The sequence below is a fragment of the Aphis gossypii genome, unplaced genomic scaffold, assembly GCF_020184175.1.
Source record: "Aphis gossypii isolate Hap1 unplaced genomic scaffold, ASM2018417v2 Contig00074, whole genome shotgun sequence".
Taxonomy (NCBI): domain Eukaryota; kingdom Metazoa; phylum Arthropoda; class Insecta; order Hemiptera; family Aphididae; genus Aphis; species Aphis gossypii.
This window is the reverse complement of record NW_026083004.1, coordinates 51,919-74,225: the sequence shown is the minus strand read 5'-3', so window position 1 is coordinate 74,225 and position 22,307 is coordinate 51,919. Positions and strand designations below refer to the sequence as shown.

Here is a 22,307-nt window from a genome sequence, read left to right as displayed (position 1 = left end):
ATAGTAATAGTAGGTCAGAATTAATTAAATTTTCGGACAGAGTTAAAATAATTTCGGAACAGTTAGTAACTGATCATCTTAACGAAGAAGAACTTAAGGCTTTATCGGATTTATGTTATGAATTTTCAGACGTGTTTTTTGTGGAAGGAGATAAGATTATTGGTACGAATCTTGTGACACACAAAATTAAGACACCACTTAATCACCCACCTATTAATACACGTCAATATAGATTGGCTGAACAACAAAAAAAAGAAATAAATAGACAGGTCGCAATTTTAGAACAACAACAAGTAATAGTAAAAAGCAATTCACCGTGGAATCATCCGTTGATTTTAGTTCCAAAAAAAGTAGGGATAGACGGTGAAAAGAAATATCGATTATGCGTGGATTTCAGAAAACTAAATTTAATTACGGAAGGAAAATCTTGGCCACTTCCTTTAATTACTGATATTCTAGATAAGTTAGGTCATGCGAAGTACTTTTTTTCCACGTTAGATTTTGCAAATGGCTATCATCAAATTGCGATACATCCCGGGGACACACAAAAACAGCATTTTCGACCTCTACGAGTCATTGGGAATGGCTGAAAATGCCTTTCGGTTTAAAAACAACGCCAGCTTTTTTTCGAATTAATGCATGCGTTACTGACAGGCTGTGAAGACCTAAATATGTACGCGTATTTGGATGATATTGTAATAAGTGCTGAGTCACTTAGCTCTATGATTAAGAAATTACAGTTTATTTTTGTGAAGCTTAGGGAAAACAATTTGAAATTACAACCTCGTAAATGTCACTTTTTAAGGAAGGAAGTAGTATTTTTAGGACACAAATTATCAGCCGAGGGGGTACAACCCGACGAAGGGAAAGTAGAATGTGTAAAAAAAGTACCAATACCGAAAAATACGACCGACATTAAGGCATTTTTGGGATTAACAGGTTACTATAGGCGGTTTATTGAGGAATATGCGAAAATCGCGAAGCCTTTAACTTTGTTACTTAAGAAAAATACAAAATTTGCATGGGGAGTTGCACAACAATACGCATTCGAAAAATTGAAAGATATTTTGACTAGAGAAACCAATATTACAGTACCCGGATTTCGACAAGGAGTTTTTTATTAGCTTCCGATGCTTCGAATTACGCTGTAGGTTGTGTACTGTCTCAAGGGGAATGGGTAATGATAAACCAATTGCCTATGCGTCGAGAGTTCTGAATACAAGTGAAGTAAACTATTCTACAATCGAAAAAGAATGTTTGGGTATCGTTTTTGGTATTAAACATTTTTAGGCCTTACTTATGGGGAAAACGATTTAAAATATTACGGATCACAGGCCACTAGTTTGGCTATTTAACGTATCAGACATGAACTCAAGGTTAGCACGGTGGCGTATATTATTACAGGAATTCGACTACGAGATAGTGTATAAACCGGGCACGGAACACAGTAATGCAGATGCATTATCGCGTATATGCGTAATAGAAAAATTGGACAAAATGTCGTTCGAAGAATTTATGAATAACAACAATGTATATACAGGGTGTATCTTATGTCGTTGTACGCGGGGTTTTTTTAAAACGATTATGGATCGACAACTTGAATTTTAAAAAAAAGAAAAATACGTGTTTCTTTATTTTAAACGGCCATTTTTATAACAATTTTAAAATTTTAAGCAAGCGTTGTAACACAACAATCAAATCACATTTTTTTCAAATGGTAACACATATATTTTTTAATCGATCTTATATTAGAGCTTTTTTTAAAAAAAAAATTGATGTTAAAAATCATACATTTTGGTTCACTGATTTATTTACTACGGGCACCCTAAGCTATTAAATAATTGTATTTCTAGAGCTATAAATAATTTTTTTTAAATTTTTCTTTTAATGCATATTCTACACCATTTTTATAAACTTAAATCAAAGATCTTATCAGACCATAAAACTGGGAAATACATTATCTAATGAACTAAAAAAAATATTTTTAAACATTTTTGGTTTATTTAAAATAAAAAAAATTAAAATGACTATAAAATTTAAATAAATGTTCAAATTGCATACCATTTACTTCTTGACAGTAGTATAATCGGTCTTGGAATTCCTGACGAATATTTTTAAAATTGGCAGGTGTTAATTTATGGCATTCATCATCAAATTCTTCTTTTTTTTAACATTTCATGTTGTCGTTTGGAGTTTTAATAGACTACTGTTTTTAATGTCCCCAAAGAAAAAATCAATTGGTGTTAAATCTGGTGATCTTGGGGGCCATTCAATAGGTCCACGACGTCCAATCCAATCTTTCCTGATATTCGCGATCCAAGTACTCTCTGACTGGAATTGTATAATGAGCTGGTGCACCATCTGTGTTGAAAAATACATTTTCTTCATCTAACTCTGTATGATTATCATTGTCCTCTATTGCCCGAACAACTAATGGCTGATGACATTCTGAAGCATAGCAAGGTACTTTTCCCCAGTTAAATTACCTTCAAAAAATATTGGCCCGATAACATGGTCACCAAAAATACCAGCCCAGACATTTATTTTTTGGGGCCATTGTGTATGTCCATGTCTCAAGACATGTGGATTACTATCGGACCAATAACGGCAGTTTTGTGTATAACTTCCCCAGAAAGGGAAAATGACGATTCGTCGCTAAATACGATGTGCTTTATTAAATCTGCATTAGCATTATTTTTTCCAAAATAGTCTCACAAAATTCTAAGCGTCTGTCTTCGTCACCTTCTCCTAATTCCTGAACAATACTCATTTTGAATGGTTTATACTTATGGTTTTTTAATATACGCCAAACACTTTGCCTTGAAATTCCCAAATTTTCCGATAAGGTTTTTAATGACTGCGTAGGGTCATTAAGCAACCATACCTAAAACCGTTATTTTCGTATTTTCGTTTTGAACTACTTCTGCGATTCGTCCTGGTTTTTTTTATCATTAACACTTCCAGTTTCTCGAAACTTGTCAACAAGATGTTTGACATATGATTTTGAACATTATTCTATTTGAAAAAAATAATTTATTAATTTTAAAACTATTACTATTACATACATTTTTGTAGACGAATTAATTACGTATTTTAAATAATTAAATGTGTCTAATTTTACCTGGATGTAAAACATTAAATTGTCTAGCAGTTTCGGCAAGACATTTGGTAGAACCATACAAAAAAAATTATTTCCACACGCTCCTCAATCGAATGCATTATAACTCGCACAATAAAGTGTTTATTGAACTAAACTTCTCTATAAAAACGTCTTGATCGAGTAAAAACTTAAACTGATTTGTAATAAATATATTTGTACATTTGCAAATAATAAAAATAAAGTTAGATATAACTAGAATCTTTAAATAATCATGATTTTAAATAAACAACTTGCATAATTATTTACATAAATAGTTAATTTATCAATTTTAGGTATCTGTATCATGTGTTTATTAAAGACTTCCAATGTTATTTAATAATAACCGAATATTATTATAATACTTATCTGCCTAATTAAGTATCCAAACTTAGATTATTTTAAATAAACAAAATAACTATCTAGAAAAATCTAAATTAATCGAGTTATGAGGATCATACAATAATAGCAAGTATGTATGTACTCACTTATTTTATAATTGTATGTTAAAATATGTTCAACAGTTTTGTAGGCAATCATCCCAGAAATACTTCTACTTCTATTTTGTTTTTACACGTGTATGATAAAGATTTTTGATTAAGTTTTAAAAAAGTGTAGAATTTTATTAAAAGAAAGTTTAAAAAAAAAATTATTTCATACCTCTAGAAATACAATCCATTTAAATAATCAATTATTAAAGTTTAGGATGCCCGTATAAATAAACCATTGAACCAAAATGTATGATTTTAACATCATTTTTTTTTTAAAAAAAGCTCTATAAGTATCGATCAAAAAATATATTTGTTACCATTTGAAAAAAAATGTTGATTTTGATGTTGGTACAACTGCTTGCTTAAAAATTTTAAAATTGTTATAAAAAAATTGTCGTTTAAAATAAAGAAACACGTATTTTTTCTTTTTTTTAAAATTCCAAGTTGTCGATCCATAATCGTTAAAAAACCCCGCGTACAACGACATAAGATACACCCTGTATAAATAATAATATCGAAGAAATTAATGAAACATATAATGGTATTCCGAACGATTATGATATACTTTTTACTATAACGGCAGATGTTCATTAAAATTTAATGTATTACGCGAGTATATTAATCAATTAGGGCACATAGGTAGCCAGGTATTCAGAAACACAAAGGTGAAGGAGGTCGCAGTAGTACGTGATAGAGATAGGAAATATGTATATGCTTTTACGGAAGAATCGTTTAATCAAAGTCCAACGTATCAAATACTATACGAAACGTTAATTAATGTAAAAAACGTATGCGTAAAGGAAAAAATTACAGTTTTAGCAATTCCAAAAATAATGTCTGACCTTAATTATGATATAGTTCGGAGTATGTTACGATACATTTTCAAAGGTACTGATATTAAAGTAAAAATATATACAGATTACAAAATTTCCGATGAAGTAAAAAAAGCGTTAATTGAAACAATATATGACGTGCATAGGGGGACATCAGGGGGTTTCTAACAGTAAAACGGTTACGTCAATGGGTACAATGAAAGGCATGAAAAGAGAAGTTAAAAACTATATTAACAATTGCAAACCATGTCAAATTAATAAGGAAAAACGGAAAAGTAAACAACCTTTGGTAATTACCACTACTTCATCGAGAGCATTCGAAAGAGTAGCTTTAGATATAGTAGGACCTCTGACAAAATCAAGGAATGATTACATGTACATTTTAACCCTTCAAGAGATTTAACTAAATTTTGGCGGCATATCCTTTAAAAACCACGGACGCAGTGACCATAGCTAAGACATTTGTAGAAAAATTCGTTTGTTATTTCGGAATTCCTACAAATATATTAAGTGACCAAGGTTCAAATTTTTTATCATCGTTATTTAAACAGATGTGCAAATTATTAAAACTAATAAAATACAAACCACAGCTTATTCACCAATGACCAATGGTGCTCTTGAACGTAGCCATAAAACATTAAAGAATATTTGAGGAACTTTAGTGACGAAAACAAGAAAATTTGTGTGAAATGTTAAGTTATGCGATGTATATATGTATAACACCACACCACATACCGCACATAAGTTCACACCGTATGAATTAGTATTCGGTAAACAACCGGTCATTCCATCTAGTTTTTTGAAACCACCATCACAGGGGTATAATTACAATGATTACGTAAGTGATTTAAGAACTCGTATGCAGGAAGCAAGGCAAATGGCAAAGAAACATTTAATAGAAGCAAAATTAAAATCGAAATCTATTTATGATAAACATATTAACCCCATAGAGTTAGAATAGGAGATAAGGTACTTATGAAAAATATGAAAAAGAAAAACAAGTTAGAACCTAATTGGATAGCCCATACGAAATCGTGGAGATCCATGAACCCGTAATGTATCAATTAGGAGAATAACAATAGTAAGAGTTCATATGACCATTACACAACTATTTAAAAGAGATAGTAAATAATAATTAGGAAATATATACAAACATAGAATGTATAAATAGTAGTATATAAAGTATATTAGTATATTTATATATATATATAAAAAAAAAAAAAAAAATTGATAAATTGTTAGATAACGGATTATAGACACTAATCTAGTTAAAATTGTTATAGGTTTATTTTATGTCTGTCCATTTTACACACAATAACACACGGAACACAACATGCACTATACAACATACACACGTGAGCAATCACTCAGGACTTTATTTTGAAAATAAAGGATCCGTCAGGATCATAAACACACAATGGACACTTTTGACATATGTTAATTTAACAATTTATAACGAATGCGAGAAAATTTTTGATACATATTTAGATAGTACAAAACAATATTGCTTGGAAAACGAATTAATACCATCGAGATCTAACATCATTTGTCAAAATTTTAAAACTGTATTTACGGATTTTACTAATGAAATTTTAAACAAAAGGGCTAACATTTTGAAAACGTTAGGACATCCTTCAAAAAGGGAAGGAGAGGATTAATTGATGGTATAGGTAATTTTGGCAAATTTACTATTTGGAATATGCGATAATAAGTGCGTAGAAACGAATACAAATAATGTATTACAATTACAACAATCCGAAAAAAGTACGTTAAATAATGAAATCACAAACGCGAGTTATTAAAACGGTAATGAAACAAACAGATCAAAGTTATAGGGACACTACATTTTTACGAGATAAAATTAATGAGTTTATGGCAGATATAAGAAATTTATCGGATCAGGTAATAAATAAAAAATTGAGGTAGATCATAAAACACGAATACAAGATTCATATTTGTTATTAAATTTATTATTAGTTCAGTATGCATTCGAGACCAATTATATATCGGAAATGATTAATTTAGCCAGGGCAGGTCAAATACATGCGGGAGTTTTATCTATCGAGGCATTACATGAAAGCATGAAAGAAATTAAATTATCATTACCTAAAGGTACATCGTTACCGATCGATATTGATAATATTGACCCATATAACTTGTATCAATTATCAGAGGTCAGTGTTGTGTATCATAATCAATTACTGATGTTTAATATTAAAATACCATTGGTAGATCAACAGATTTTATTTTGTCATATAATTCCGATGCCGATTAACATTAAAAACAAAACAGTTCGCGTACGTACAAAATACGTATGATTATATTGCGATAAGTCCTTTTAATGAATATTTTACGAACTTTACACCACAACAATTAAACTCATGTAAAAGATTAGTTAATTATTTTATCTGTTATGCAGTACAACCTATACATTCTTAAAATGCAAATACTAACTGTGAAATGGCGTTATTTACGAAACAAAAGGAAAAAACGCAAATGTGTAAATATTTATATTTTGAGTTATATGGAAGTATATTTCATAAATTAGAATTTAAGAACACGTGGATCTATACCGTAGAACACGAGAATGTAGTACTAACATGTGGGGTAGACGAGAAATCAGAAAATATATAGCTAATAGGAACAGGGTTATTAACAATCGAAGAACAATGTAAAGGGTATGCAAGCCAAAATATATTGCAACCAGTTACATCGGTACAAAATTCGCAATTAGTAGATATAATACCGGAAACAAAAATAATTACGGTTGATCTAAAATTAAAGCAGGATGCTACGTTTAGTATACCATCATTTAAAAATATGGGAAAAATTGAAAACTACACGATTTGAATTCTATATCTAGTTCTTTGGATGACATAATAAAGATATTGATTATCAAATTACAAAACAATCTGTACACGAGGTACACAAAAATTATAACTATATGTTTTATAGCATTGTAATTTTGTTTATAATCTTATTTGTTTGTAGCATGTTTAAAAAATATTGTATTGTTTCAACAGCACCTCCGGAACCATTACGCGATTATAACCCTGTACATTTTGACGCAATCAGAGTAACTGATATATAAAAAAAAAAAAAAATTTTTTTGTATGAAATTATAATTGTTTTAGAATTTAGGCATAGTATTTAAGTTCTTATTGTATCAAAATATAATTTCATTCTAGGGATGGAGGAATGTAATAATCCTTATTATTAGTATATAAGTAATATGTATAAGTATGTATGTACTGACATTCGTTGACTTTGATAAAAGTCCATATTATAGGAAAGCCTGTGTGTAGGTCAAAGGTGATGACTAGAATTAGAGTACACCTTGAGATCGTACGGACGTCATCATAACAAGGTGACTCCGAATAGCATAAATAGGAATGTGTTAGATAATCTCGGGGAGTCGAATACGAGAGACGACGAGAGTATGTACTTCTAAATCCAGAACAGACGTTTGTTATGTTTTAATAAATAAATACTTTGAATATTACAAACAATTGTGTATTTTTATTATACATCTAATTCTATTTCGAGTGCTGAAGCGGACACGTTACAACAGCTACCTAAAAAATATAACATACCTATTTGTGAATTCGTTGTTTTCACTATCAAAGTTGAGTTTTTGTCTTGCATAGTATGTGGAATTATTTTGTTTTCTGTTTGGAATCTGATTACGAGCAAATATTTAAAACAAAGTAATGTGTAAATCTATAATAATTATGTTCATTCTTAACTCGCGTATTTTTGATTTATTGTGTCAATGTGTACTGGAAATCTAAAATAATGATCGTAGCAAATCGTGAATATAAACCGTTGAGCCTTCAGTAATTATGCATCACATAATATAGATTTACAATACATATTGAACATAATGAACTTACAAAATTATGTTTAATATCATAATATTATGCTTTATTCTATATAGGACTTATTATTATTATACAGTATCATTTTCATTAGTCTATACATAGCCTACTACATATACTGAGTGCGCTGAGAGAGCGCAAGTCGGCGGCGACCTAAATCGGTTTTACTGCGCAACCCCAAACGCCACTCTGCCATAGGGAAACCGGTTTCGATAGCAGAGAGACGCGGGAGGATGCGCTAGCCGACTTGCACTCTTTCGGCGCACTCAGTGTATGTGTAGACTAATGAAACTAAATTTGATGTATTTAATGAAATTAATAAATGAATTATAGATACTACCTAACCCCTATTAATTTTTTTTGTTTATACCTAGTTGAAATATGAAAAAATCATTTCCCTTGAGTTATCGATCAAAAAAAAAGGAGAATAAATGAAGAGTTAGAAGCCCATTATAAATCTTTACAAGATAATTCTTTTTTTATTGATGACTCTATAGATAATATTGATAACTCTCCTAGTAATTTAATACATACTACAGAAAATAACATAGTTGAAACAATTAATAATGATTTTGTATCAGATGATAGTTCAACCAATAATATCAATAAGTCTCTAAAGCATAGTTTAAACACTGAAAATGTTGATGATTTGTTAAACATAAATACTTTAATTGATGATGATTTTATATTTAATACAGAAAAATCTTTTTGTTTTGAATTGGCTGATTGGTCAAATTGGTCAATACAAAACAAAATTCCACATACCGCCTTAAATAGCCTTCTATTAATTTTAAGAAAACATAAATGTTTTTCTTCTTTGCCTAAAGATGCTAGGACTATTTTACACACAAAACCAGTAGAGTTAAGTAAAATGCGAATTGTTGATCCTGGTAAATATTACCATTTTGGTATTGAAAATGGAATTAATCGATAACTTTTCAACTTTTAATGTAATTGATCATTCTTCACAAGAAATAAATCTTGTTATTGGTATCGATGGATTGCCTATTCTAAAGTAATTCCAATCAATTTTGGACCATTTTAGCTTATATGAGATCTAAATCTAATGTTGTTTTCCAGTTGGACTATATTTTTGGTATTGAAAAGCCACATGATAGTAATGTATTTTTAAAAGATTTTATAGATGAAGCAAAGCATTTAGTTGACAATGGTCTAGTGATTAATAATAATATTTATAAGATTTTATTAGATGTTTTTTGTTGTGATACTCCCGCAAAGGCATTCATTTTGAAAATAAAAGGTCATAATGGGTTTTCTTCTTGCACAAGATGTGAAATTGAAGGAGAGTATAAAGAGAATCGGCTATGTTTTCCTTATTGTGATATGTCCAATTGAGAAGTCAAGCGAACGCATTATAATTATGTTAATCAAACTGATATACATCACCATTTACCTCATACTAATATTTCAAGGATAGTAGAAATATCTGGTGTGAATGTTGTAACCTCTTTCTCCCTCGATTACATGCATTTAGTAACTCTTGGTGTAATGAAAAAACTCTTGCTGTTGTGGATCAAAGGACCGTTAAGTGTTCGTTTACCATCTTCAAAAATAAAACAATTATCTTATTTATCTTTAAGTTTCAAATCTGAATTTCCGTGTGAATTTTCTCGGAAACCTAGATCTTTAATGAAATGGCACGTTGGAAGGCTACTGAATTCCGTTCATTTTTGTTGTATATTGGTCCTGTTATATTGAAAAACATTGTGTCTGATGATTGTTTAAAAAACTTTATGGCCCTTAATATAGCAATGATTATATTATTGTCTCCTAATTGTAGATCATTTATACCATATGCTGATGACTTGTTAAATTACTTTGTTGAAACATTTGAACAAATTTATGGACAGTATCTAGTATCTTCCAACGTTCATGGATTAATTCATTTAGTGGATGATTATAAACAGTATGGGCCACTCGATAATTGCAGTGCATTCCCATTTGAAAATTATATGAAAGTTCTAAAAAGTATGCTTAGGCAGCCTAATAAGCCGTTAGAACAAGTAGTAATGAGATATAATGAAAATGGAAACTTTGGTCTTAATAAAAATGAAACTGTCCCAAGTGGTGACAATGGTTTGTTATTAGGACCACATACTGATGGACCTTTATTAAGTGGCAGCGTTAATCCACAATTCAATTCTTTAGTTTTGAATAGTTTTAAAATTAAATGTAAAATAGATGCTGATTCTTATTTTGTTTCTAAAACTAATGAAATTATAAAATTAATTAATATTGCTCACTCACATAACACTGGTGAAGTAGTTCTAATTCGAAGAAAATTTGAAATTAAGGAAATATTTTATGATAAACCTATAAGATCATCTTGCTTTGGTATATATATTGTTAAACAATTATCAACTAATTTATATAAGTGGATTATAAATGATATTCAAAATAAAGTTATGATATTATCATGCAATAAAGATTGCATTGCTATCCCTTTATTACATTCATCATCATAGTTGGAAAATCAAACAATTTTTTAAATGTAGATAGTTATTTTTTTTTTTTTTTTGTAAATATCTTTTATTTTCTATCAGCTTTATAATATTAAGTATATATATATATATATCAATTAAGTACAATTGTACCAGATAGAAACCTATAATTATAAATTTGCAGACAATTTTTCATTATGTACCTAAAGTTATAATAGGTAATTCTCTTTGAAACCTTCTACCAAAGTGATTTTTTTGGTCGATATATGACACCATGTTACAAGTAATTATAATAATATATTATATAACAAATAAAAATTAGGTATATAAATATCACCTAATTATACATCTAGTTCAATTAATTTGAATGATTAAATCATCTAGGAATACATTTATTTAAATATTTTTAAGTTACTTTTAACTACAATAATTATATCTAGACACGCGGTAGCGTGTCAAGCCAAGTTCTAGCTACAGAACTAGCGAGCAGCACCGTGTGTAATATTACACGAACCATTTGGAGCCACTTTTGACCCCTTCATAACTCAAAAACTATTCAACATAAACATGTCAAATTTGGCTCATATATTGAGCCTTACGAGATACACATGTTTTCCAAATTTCATAAACATACCTCAAACCGTCATTTAGATATTAACGTCCCAAAATCGTCATTTTTATGACTGATTGACTTACCTATAGATCAAAATTCTAACCCAGTTCCAGATGACCTAGAAAGTTCAAATTTGGCATACAGATAGGTAGTTAGGTTAATACAAAGGAAAAAATCAGAAACTTGAAGATTTTTAATTTTTAATTTTTTTTTAATTTTTTATCAATTGATTTTATTATAATATTGCAATTAATTATCTATTATGTTTTATTTTTCAATTAATTAATAATTGCCTCTAATTTAATGTAGTGATGACTTAAATTGAAAAATTAAATTAAAAATTAAAAAAAAATAAAAATTAAATTAATAAAAAAAATAAAATAAAATAAAATAATTTTTTTTTTTTTTATACTTATGTAGGAAAATACAATAGTTTATTAAAAACCATTTGAAAATTATTTTAATATGATTTAATAGCTATTAATAATTTACTTACAAAAAAGTAATGATATCCCAACAAAACATAAATGTAAAATGATAGCCAAGTTCAATTAAATAATATGCTTTGGTTGTTGACTTCAACGACAAAAGAAGTGAGATCTAATGGATGCCAAGTTCAATGGTCAGTCCTGAAATTTATTTATAACAACATAAAATATAATTTCTTCTTATCACTTAGGATAATGTTTTGAAGCCTAAGGTCTGACTTGGCTAGTTTCCATATACGAATTATGTTATAGCCTTCTCAAGTTCTAAAGTTGTAAGTTCTTTTTTATCCTTCTAAAAATTTGGCTTGCTGGTAGAAACTAGCTATCAAACACAGTGCTCTTCCATGACTGTTTTGGTTGGTACTTAATAATAATTCGTATATGACAACTAGCCAAGTCAGACCTTAGGCTTCAAAACATTATCCTAAGTGATAAGAAGAAATTATATTTTATGTTGTTATAAATAAATTTCAGGACTGACCATTGAACTTGGCATCCATTTAGATATCACTTCTTTTGTCGTTGAAGTCAACAACCAAAGCATATTATTTAATTGAACTTGGCTATCATTTTACATTTATGTTTTGTTGGTTAATTTAATTAAGTTTGATAATAATAGTTTACTCTATAATATCAAAACCAATAACACACTATATTACAAGTGGATCAGAGAGAAAAAACAGATAATGAGCAAACATCTTTTTTAAATTAAAGATAATGTTGAATTTAAAATCAATTTTAATATTCTTAATTCTTAATAAATAAAGTATATGTTAAATTAAAATATCTTAAGTTAATTTGTATACCTATATAAAAAAATAAAATATAATTAAGAAGAACATTGTTATTTTGAAAAAAGCTATAAAAAAAAATATTAAAATTATTCTATTTTTCAGTAGATTAAAATGTGGACTGTGGTGCATTTCACCAACGAAAATTCAGTTGAAGCTGTTCCTAGCCATTGGGCAAAAAAAGATGTTTGTGGTTGGCCCAAAAAAAATATAAAAAAACATATACATCATAGAACAATAGTAAATAAATAAATATGATTTTGATTATTTTCCTTCAAGAATATTAAAAAAAGGCATTGGTAATTGTAAGTTACTCACCTATTTATTGGATAATTTTTTTTTTTTTTTTTATGAGCGGTTATCAATTGATTTTTCTATTTTACTGTAGCCAGTTATCTTGAAGCTAAATCAAAAATGAAAAAAGCTGAAGAAACATCTGATCTTTCAACTTGTGATGAAATTCAAACCAAAATTAGAGGTAAAAAAATAGTGATTCAAGATCGGTCCTCCTATTTTCAACGAATTGTTAAACAAAGGTAAATTTTAAAACCATAAAATAACTATATAATTAACTATTAATAATAAATTATAAACTTTTATCTAGATGATTTATTAAAATCTGCTGATAATTACGAGGCATTAAAAAATTGTTAAGTTCAACAAGTTCCGATTAAAAGACGTTTATTTGATGTAACTCCTTCTAGTCAGGGTGTTGTTCTAAAAAATGTATGACTTATAATAACAACTTAATCATAATAATTATGCCAAAAGAATTAAGATAGTGTAAATACCGGTAAATACTAACCAAAATTAACAATTAATTTTAAACTTTAATCCAGATGATTTATCAAAATCTGCTGATAATTACGAGGCATTAAAAAATTGTCAAAAGAGTTCACATACTCCAATTAAAAGAAGATTGTTTGATGCAACTACTTCTAGACAAGGTATTGTTCTAAAAAAAAAAATGATTATATTTTAATAAAAACTCAAATATAATATTATGACACGAAAATTAAGCATGTTATATAATACTGTATATACATACACCCATACATAATATATATTATTATTGTATAAAATAATATATTTTATACTTTTTTTTTAAGATTTTTTAGATGATTTTTGTTATTTAAAAAATAGTCAGAATGATACTCCTAATTCACCAGATATTTTTAACTTTTCAACTAATCTGAATGATTCATATAATACTTATGGTAAACAATACTAAATTATTTACCATATATACTTTATAATAAATATATTTACAAATAAATTATATTTTTTAGGAACAATTATCGAAAAGTCAACTGTTGTACATACAACTGCATCACCATTTAAAGTTACACAGTTAGATTCTAATCAATGTAAAATCATTGAAAACCAACCTAAAAATTCCAGGATGCTTGTTTCAGGTAATAAATGAAAAAATTATATTTAAATTTGAAACAAAGTTTCAAAATTATTTAGTCTATAAAATGTTTTTAAAACTTATTTAATTACCTAGTTCATTTGATCATAAATTGATTTGTTATCATATTTAATTACTAAAATACTAACAATAAATTCAATCATTTTAGTATAGAATTATATTTTATTATTTTATTTATGAATATAATGTTATATTATTATGTATGAATATTATTTTATTTTTATGTAATCACTGTGAGTCCCATGTCGACCGTTGTCCATGAAACATCGTTCGCTATTACTCCGTTCAAAATTTTTTTTTTGTTATACTTTATACTGCACCAATTTTCTCCATTCAAAGACGTACATCTCGAAAAAAGGAAGCTGTGTCGAAAGAACTGGGCACCACATCTGCAGCTGCACCAGCATCTCCCCTAACTTCGGTAACGTTAAAAAAATAATTACTCGACTAATTGTTATATTCTGTACGGCGGCAGCGCCACGGTCGGTCACCGGGCCGGTTGCCGTGTAGCGTACGTCTTATCGCCGCGCGATAAGCACTATATCCTAATTACCTGCATGCACTATGGCATCATATAAATCTAAAACTGTCGTATCTCCCTTAATTATCCCTAAATCACGTATACAGAGCGTGCCAAATAAATCACCAAACCATTCTGCCCATTCAGAGCTTGAGGTTGGTGGGACCACTCCGACTGTTAAAAAACGTGCAAATCCGCTTTCAACATCCCCAGACTCAAACCCAGTAACAAACACAAAAAAATTCGCGTCAAAAAATCGTTTCGCAATTTTCTCCGACCCGGTTGACGAAACCGAAAAAATGGAACAAGATTCAGAAATCAATGAACCTCTCTCCGCCCAAATCAAACCTCCACCACCTATATTTATTCGCACTGTCAAGGACTTCAAAGCCTTTTCTGATAGCGTCAAAGAAATAACAAAAGGGGAACCTTTTTCGTGCAAAAGTTCCATTAATGGTATCAAACTGTCCACTAGCTCTGCTGATTCTTATCCCACTGTGATTAAATTTCTACAATCCAACAAAGCTGATTTTCATACGTTTCAACTCAAAGAAGACAGAGCCTTCAGAGTTGTTATCAGGAACCTACACCACTCAACTCCAATTTCTGAAATCAAAAACGAACTTATAGCTCTCGGGCACACGCCACGAAACATAACTAATGTGTTACAGCGCATCACCAAACAACCTCTGCCGTTATTTTTTATTGACTTAAAGCCCAACATCAATAACAGAGATGTATTTAATATCGATCACTTATTCTATTCAAAAATAAAAATTGAAGAACCCCGAGCTAATCATCAACCAATTCAATGTCTCCGATGCCAAGGTTTCGGCCACACTAAATCCTACTGTAATCATGCGCCAAAATGTGTTCGCTGTGGAGATCCTCATACCTCGGATGTCTGCTTAAAACCTGCAAGTTTACCAGCCAAATGTGTGCTTTGCAGCGGTGATCACCCGGCAAACTACAGAGGTTGCCCAGCCTACAAAAAAATCCAAGCCTCACACAATTCTAAGAAGTCATACTCAGCTCAAGTTAATCCTACCCATATGGTCACTAATGTAACACCTACTAATGTAAACGCCCCCTCCAATATGAACTCGTTACCAAAAAAAACTTATGCCAATGCAACCAAAAACGACCCCTCTATTCAGCCTTACCCCCCTAATGATACCTCGAACACCGACAACCTAGCCCACCAAATGGCGTCCTTTCTTAATAATTTTCAAGCTACTATCAATTCTTTAATCTCCTTGCTCACTTCTCTAATAGAAAAACTCATCCATCCTAACAATGGTAAATAGACAAAATACTATCCATCACCCGATCTCAATACTTTTATGGAACGCTAACGGACTAACCCATCAAAAAAACGAACTCTCTGCATTCCTTCTACTAAATTCGATAGATTTACTTCTTATTAGTGAAACCCATCTAACACCAACCTCCTCGTTCAAATTACCTGGCTATATAACGTACCACTGCGACCACCCTGATGGCTCAGCACACGCCGGCTCAGCAATACTAATAAAACCCAATATCAAGCACACAATACTTCCTTCGTTTCAAAATAATTGTATACAAGCTACAAACATTGCTTTGACCTTAAACCACATTCCTACTACTATCTCCTCAGCTTACTTTCGCCCTGGCATAAAAATAAGTACGCTCGAGCTTTCACGCTATCTTACCTCACATGGAAGCACTCAGTCATCATTCTTATTCATAAACCGGGCAAGCCACCCGATATCCCGTCTTCTTACAGACCCATCAGTCTTCTCCCTACGTTCTCTAAAATCCTCGAAAAAATTATCCTAAAAAGAATTTATCCAATTTTAAATGAAAAAAATATTATTCCAAACGCTCAATTCAGTTTTAGAAGCAATCACTCTTCGCTCCATCAAATCCACAGAATAGTTGACAACATTGCTTCTTCCCTTGAGCAAAAAAACTTTTGTTCAGGGGTTTTTCTCGACGTTGCTCAGGCGTTTGATCGTGTCTGGCACGAAGGCCTTCTTCATAAACTTCTTTTTCTACCCACTCCACTATACCTCACCTTAAAATCTTTCCTCACAAACCGCTCCTTCGTAGTACGATGTGAGGAAGAGTATTCTAATAATCATCCTATAAGAGCAGGCGTCCCCCAGGCAGCATTCTCGCACCTACATTGTTCAATATATATACAGCTGATCTACCTCAATCAAATAACACCAACTTAGCTACTTTTGCAGACGATACTGCAATAATCTCATCCAGTCCTAACTTAGACTCTGCCATCAATAACCTCCAACACCACCTAACTAACTTGCAAAACTGGTTTAACTTATGGAGAATAAAAATAAATGAAAGCAAATCCACTCATATTACCTTTACCCTCAGCCCAAAAAATATTCCCCCGTTTATCTCAATGACAAAATAATCCCTATGGGCACATCAGTCAAGTACCTTGGTCTCCATCTAGATAAAAGACTGACCTGGGCAACGCATATAAAATCAAAACGAAAATCCTTAAATCTCCGTCTGCACAAGCTAAGACAACTACTCCGCTCTAAAATCTCACTTGAAAACAAAATGTTAATTTATAAACAATTGATACGCCCGGCAATGACGTATGGCATCCAACTATGGGGCTCTACAAAAACGTCTAACCTGAAAATATTCCAAGCTTTCCAATCCATAAATCTTCGTCTCCTCACAAACGCCCCATAGTATGTAAGTAACAGATCCCTACACCATGATCTCAACGTTCCAACGATATCTACACTAGCTTTGTACAACTATAATAACTTCCACAAAAATTTCCTAAATCATCCTAATCCTCTAGTCGCCAAGCTAGCATCTAAAACTCTACCTGACAACCCTCCCCGTCGTCTAAAACGAAAATGGCCACGTGATCTTCTAACCTAATTAAATCAAAATTATATTAAATACATTTATTATGTACAATAAAAATTTAATTTGTTAAGTTCATATTGGAAGTAGTGTCAATGGACTCTCCCTTCCCTCAAGCCGTCCAGACTGGTAAAAATGTTATCTAAATTACTTATTGTATTATGTTATACAGATTGTATATTTTTTTCTATTTTAATAAAAAAAAAAAAAAAAAAAAAAAAATAATGTAATCACTGTTATTCTACAGGAACATCTTCATTTCATGGTACTATAGCTGATAAAAACAAACCAACTATTAAAGCTACTGAATCAAATTCTGATGGTAATGATTATATTGGTTTCTCTTATTCTTATAATATTTGTGAAAAACTGTTTCATTGTTTATTTTTTATGACATAGAAACATTGAAAAAAATCTTAAGTGTAGTTATGAAAATTAAGTATGATGTTGAAAACATTAGTCATAATCAAGCACGAATGGACAACAGTTTAACAGAAACTATTATGAATATGGGTAGCATTTCTAATAGTAGTCATGAAAATACAAACAGTAATGACGATAATGATTATTGTTTGCTACTACCACTTCATAATGAGGACGAACTTAATAATTTTGAAGAAAAATTATTAAATAAGTCTTTCAGATTAAATGCTGTAAGTACTATTTAATAAATAGATTTTAAAAAGATAAATTTGAACATTGACACTTAATATTTCTCGTATAAAGTGTTATATGATTTTCCTTTAGTTTGTTTTAAAATAAATACATATTATATTAAATAAAAATGATATTAAATCAGCTATAAATAAATATTTAAATATTAATTTTATTATTTCAGGTTAATGGGCTTAAAAGATTAGCAAAACAATCTTTAACTTCTACAGTACGACAAATGATGAGAACAATTTTTGATGATGAATTTTTACAAATATTCAGTTATGTTGGTCAGAAGAAAAAAAAAATATTTTCTTCATTAGCTTCATGTGCTATTATATTTGGTAATGATATGTATATTTTAATTAGATCTTATATTATCTGAAGTTAAATAATATTTTTTAAAAAGTGGGTCATATTAATGATAATAATTAACTCAAGTTAAGATGTTAATACTCAGTCTTGTCAATCTGTTTACTAATTTAGCTAAACATGATTATTAAATATTTAAACCACGCAATATCTCAATCAATAATTTAAGAAATATTAATTAATTTATATGTTTGTAACTTTCCATTTAAAATAGACTGGTCCCAAATATACTTTATACGTTTTTACCATAGCATGGAGCTATAACTTAAAATAAAAATAAATTACAACTTTTATTTAGAATTACTTTATTATAATAATTAAAAATTACTTTTTTGAAAATAGTAGTGAAAAAATATATGAGGGGCTATAATAAATCTGTGGTGGTGGGGGGTGGGTACCATAAAAATGTATTCGCCCCTAGTAAAAAATGTTGCCATGCCACTGTGTACACCTATATGATAATATATATGATAAACAAGTTAATTTTGTATACAATATTTATACACCTATACTTCCTTTAGTGGTTTATCCTTTATTAAATATCTTCTTCTCTGATAGCATTATTATATCATATATTATAATAAGTCAGTCTATTAAAATAATAATCTTTATTGAATTTTTTTAGAAACCATACGAAGAATTAGAAACTTTCAAGAAGTGACAAATGCAGATATTGAAATGCCAATAAAAATATATTTAGCTGGAGCAGCATTCAGAAAAAAAAATAATATTATATTTGTTATTGTTTTATTTTTTTTATATAAATTTACTAAGGGCAGTAAAAAAATTATGTTATATACTTATATTATACGTTTAAAAAATGTATTTGTTAAAAGATAATAATTAAAGAAATACCTAAAATTAAAGGAAATATCAGTTAAAATATTTGAAATTTGGTTGAATTTATTTATACTAAATTAGTCAATAATTATAATACATACCACAATACATAGGGAATTGATGTGTGCATACTATATTTAAATATAATATATCTGATATTATAATCAATATTGATATACTATATTAATATAATTGACACTTCAAACAACAAATAAAATAATTCTATTAATAAAAGTTTCATTGAAGGTAATCACCTATATAGGTAATGTAAAATTAGTAATTATAAATTATCAACAAAATATATATTGTACTAATACAAATATGAAGAAAATAATTATAAAATTATGAAGAACAGTATTTATTTTGGGATTTATTAAAATATTTGTCAGAAGAATAATAATATAATAATATTAAAAAATATATATATATTGTTTTTTGTTATATCTTTATAAAAATATTATATTTGAAATTTAAAAATATGATTTTTTTCATATCATTATAAAAATGATATATTTCAAATGTTATTATAATATTTTCAAACCTGCCAAATAATAATACAATTATATTATTGTAATGTATTTATATTCAATTAATAGTTATTGAGTAATATTATTTATTACATTTGTAACTTTATTATAATGTTATAATACTATTATTTTGCTACCTGGGACACATGTATACATATAATAAAATTTTAGCGTGTATTGTGTTATTTGGCAATCTCGTTATGCGATGCGCGTTTTAGGCAGGACACATGTATTTTCCGCGGTGGCTGTTGGTCGGCGAGGAAAACATCTTTCCCGACCTGCCTCTCCAGCCTTACCGGTCCCCACCACTTTGGTGAGAATCCGGCGTGGAAATCTTTGTGTGCCTTTGATAGGTGGTGTGCTTTGTAGTATACTACATCGCCCTTGCCGAACTTCACCGGTGTCACGGTGTTCGCACTCGGTTGTACCCCTACCTTCTTGCCCAAAACTTGTTGCTCACGCACTACCCTCACTTTCTGCGATCTCCCAATACTGACCGGTGTTGAATTTGACAGCGCCCAATCTCCGGGTCTTTTACATTCCCTACCGAGAACGAGGACCGCGGGTAAGTAGCATGTCTGTTCGTTACACCTGTTCCGTATCGAAAATAGAATTGCGGGTAGTTTTGTGTCCCAAGATTTGTGGTTGCCATCAACCAGCTGGGCGCGCAACCCTTTTTTCAAATCTTGATTTTGGCTTTCGACTGGGTTGGACCTCGGATGGTAAATCGGAGTTGTCCAACGCGCGGGTAACCGAAACGTGAGAAGAACTCGCGTTCTAGTGTTTCGATTATTATTTAGCCTCGGTCCACCTACTAAAACAGTTGGTTGCTACCAGTATGTATGATTTTCCCTTACCGGAACGTGGGTATGGTCCCATCAGATCAATACTGATAACTTCCCACGGTTGTCGGGGAGTTCTAGGTTGTATCGGATCGTTTGGACGCGAGTTAAGTGGTTTCGTTCACGCGCAAACGTGGCACGCACCGACATATGACCTGACGTCGTTCTTTTGACCTTTCCAATAGTACCGTTGTCGAACCGCCCGGTACGTCTCTTTCCAACCCGGGTGGTTGGATAAGACGTGATCGTGACACCTCCAAATTACGTGCTGTATTTTGGTTTTCGGTATCACGACGGGTGTGTAGGTAAACTTGTACGAAATCATCCTGGTAACCCCTCATGACCTCGTTCATGAGTCTCACGAAAGTCATAGGACTATTTTTCAGACCGAAAGGGAGGACTCGGAACTGGAAAAGACCTCTACGTGTTCGGAAAGCCGTGTATTTTTGTGCATCTTCGTGTAGTGGCACTTGCCAGTAACCCGACCTCAGGTCGAAAATGCTGAAAATTTTCGCGCCCCGCATCTGCCTAATCATTTTATTAAGATCTGGCATGGGGTACGCGTCGGATTCTGTCACGTCGTTAAGCCGCCTGTAGTCGACACAGAAACGAAATGTTCCGTCTTTTTTCTTTGCCAATACTACTGGTGCAGCCCACGGTGAGGTGCTTGGTTCTACGAGGCCCTGAGTTTCCATATCGCGCACCATATCGTCGATTGCAGTTTGTTTTTGCTGAGGATAAGGGTATGGTTTTAGCGCGATAGGTGATGGGTTTTTGAGCAAAATTTCGTGTTCAATTAATTTGGTACGTCCTACTTTTTCACTGAATGCTTCCGCATATTTATTTAATATTTTGGTGAGTTTCGCGCGAGTTTCGGTGTCGTTTCTAAATTCTAATTGTGACAAGTCGGGGTAGTGGAAGGTGGTTTAACCTTTCCTTTCCAGCATGCCGACGTACGAATTTGCCTACCCATATGTATTGTACACGCGGCGTAATCCCAAGAGACTTCATTGTTGACAAGGAAGTCGTGTCCTAGTAACGCGTCGCAATACAAATTGTCTAGAACAGTTGCTTCGAATTGTATCTCGAGTGCTCCTATTCTAGCTTCGAATGAGGTGGTGCCACTGGTTGTCGCAGTGTGACCGTCCGCCATCCGGACTTTGTCTGTTGGTCCGTAGGGGGGTGATTTGCCGTATTTGCGGGCCATTATCGGGTTTACGTACGATTTTTGCGCCTGCGAGTCTAATAGGGCTGTTACGAAGCCTGACGGGAATTCGAGTTCGACCGCCGGGGTCGGAATTCTGTCCGGGCGTGTTCGTGTACCGTTATTAGTCGTATTACCATTGGCCGAGCGGAGCAATTGGTTCTGAACCACGACAGGAGCTGTTTAATCGTCGGCGTTAACCGCCATGATCACACTGACCCTATCGATTGCCTCTGTACCCGCCTGTGGTTTTACGTGCGTAGACTGACCTAATGCGGGAGTATACGCGGTGTGTGTGTTCGCGTCCCCGTCACCTGTGTAGGTGATCA

At 31.2% G+C, this 22,307-nt stretch overlaps 1 pseudogene; it reads left to right on the top strand.

The window, feature by feature from the left end:
- The first annotated feature begins 12,760 nt into the window (after positions 1-12,760).
- Positions 12,761-20,778, top strand: LOC126553139 (uncharacterized; annotated as a pseudogene).
- Positions 20,779-22,307: the final 1,529 nt, after the last annotated feature.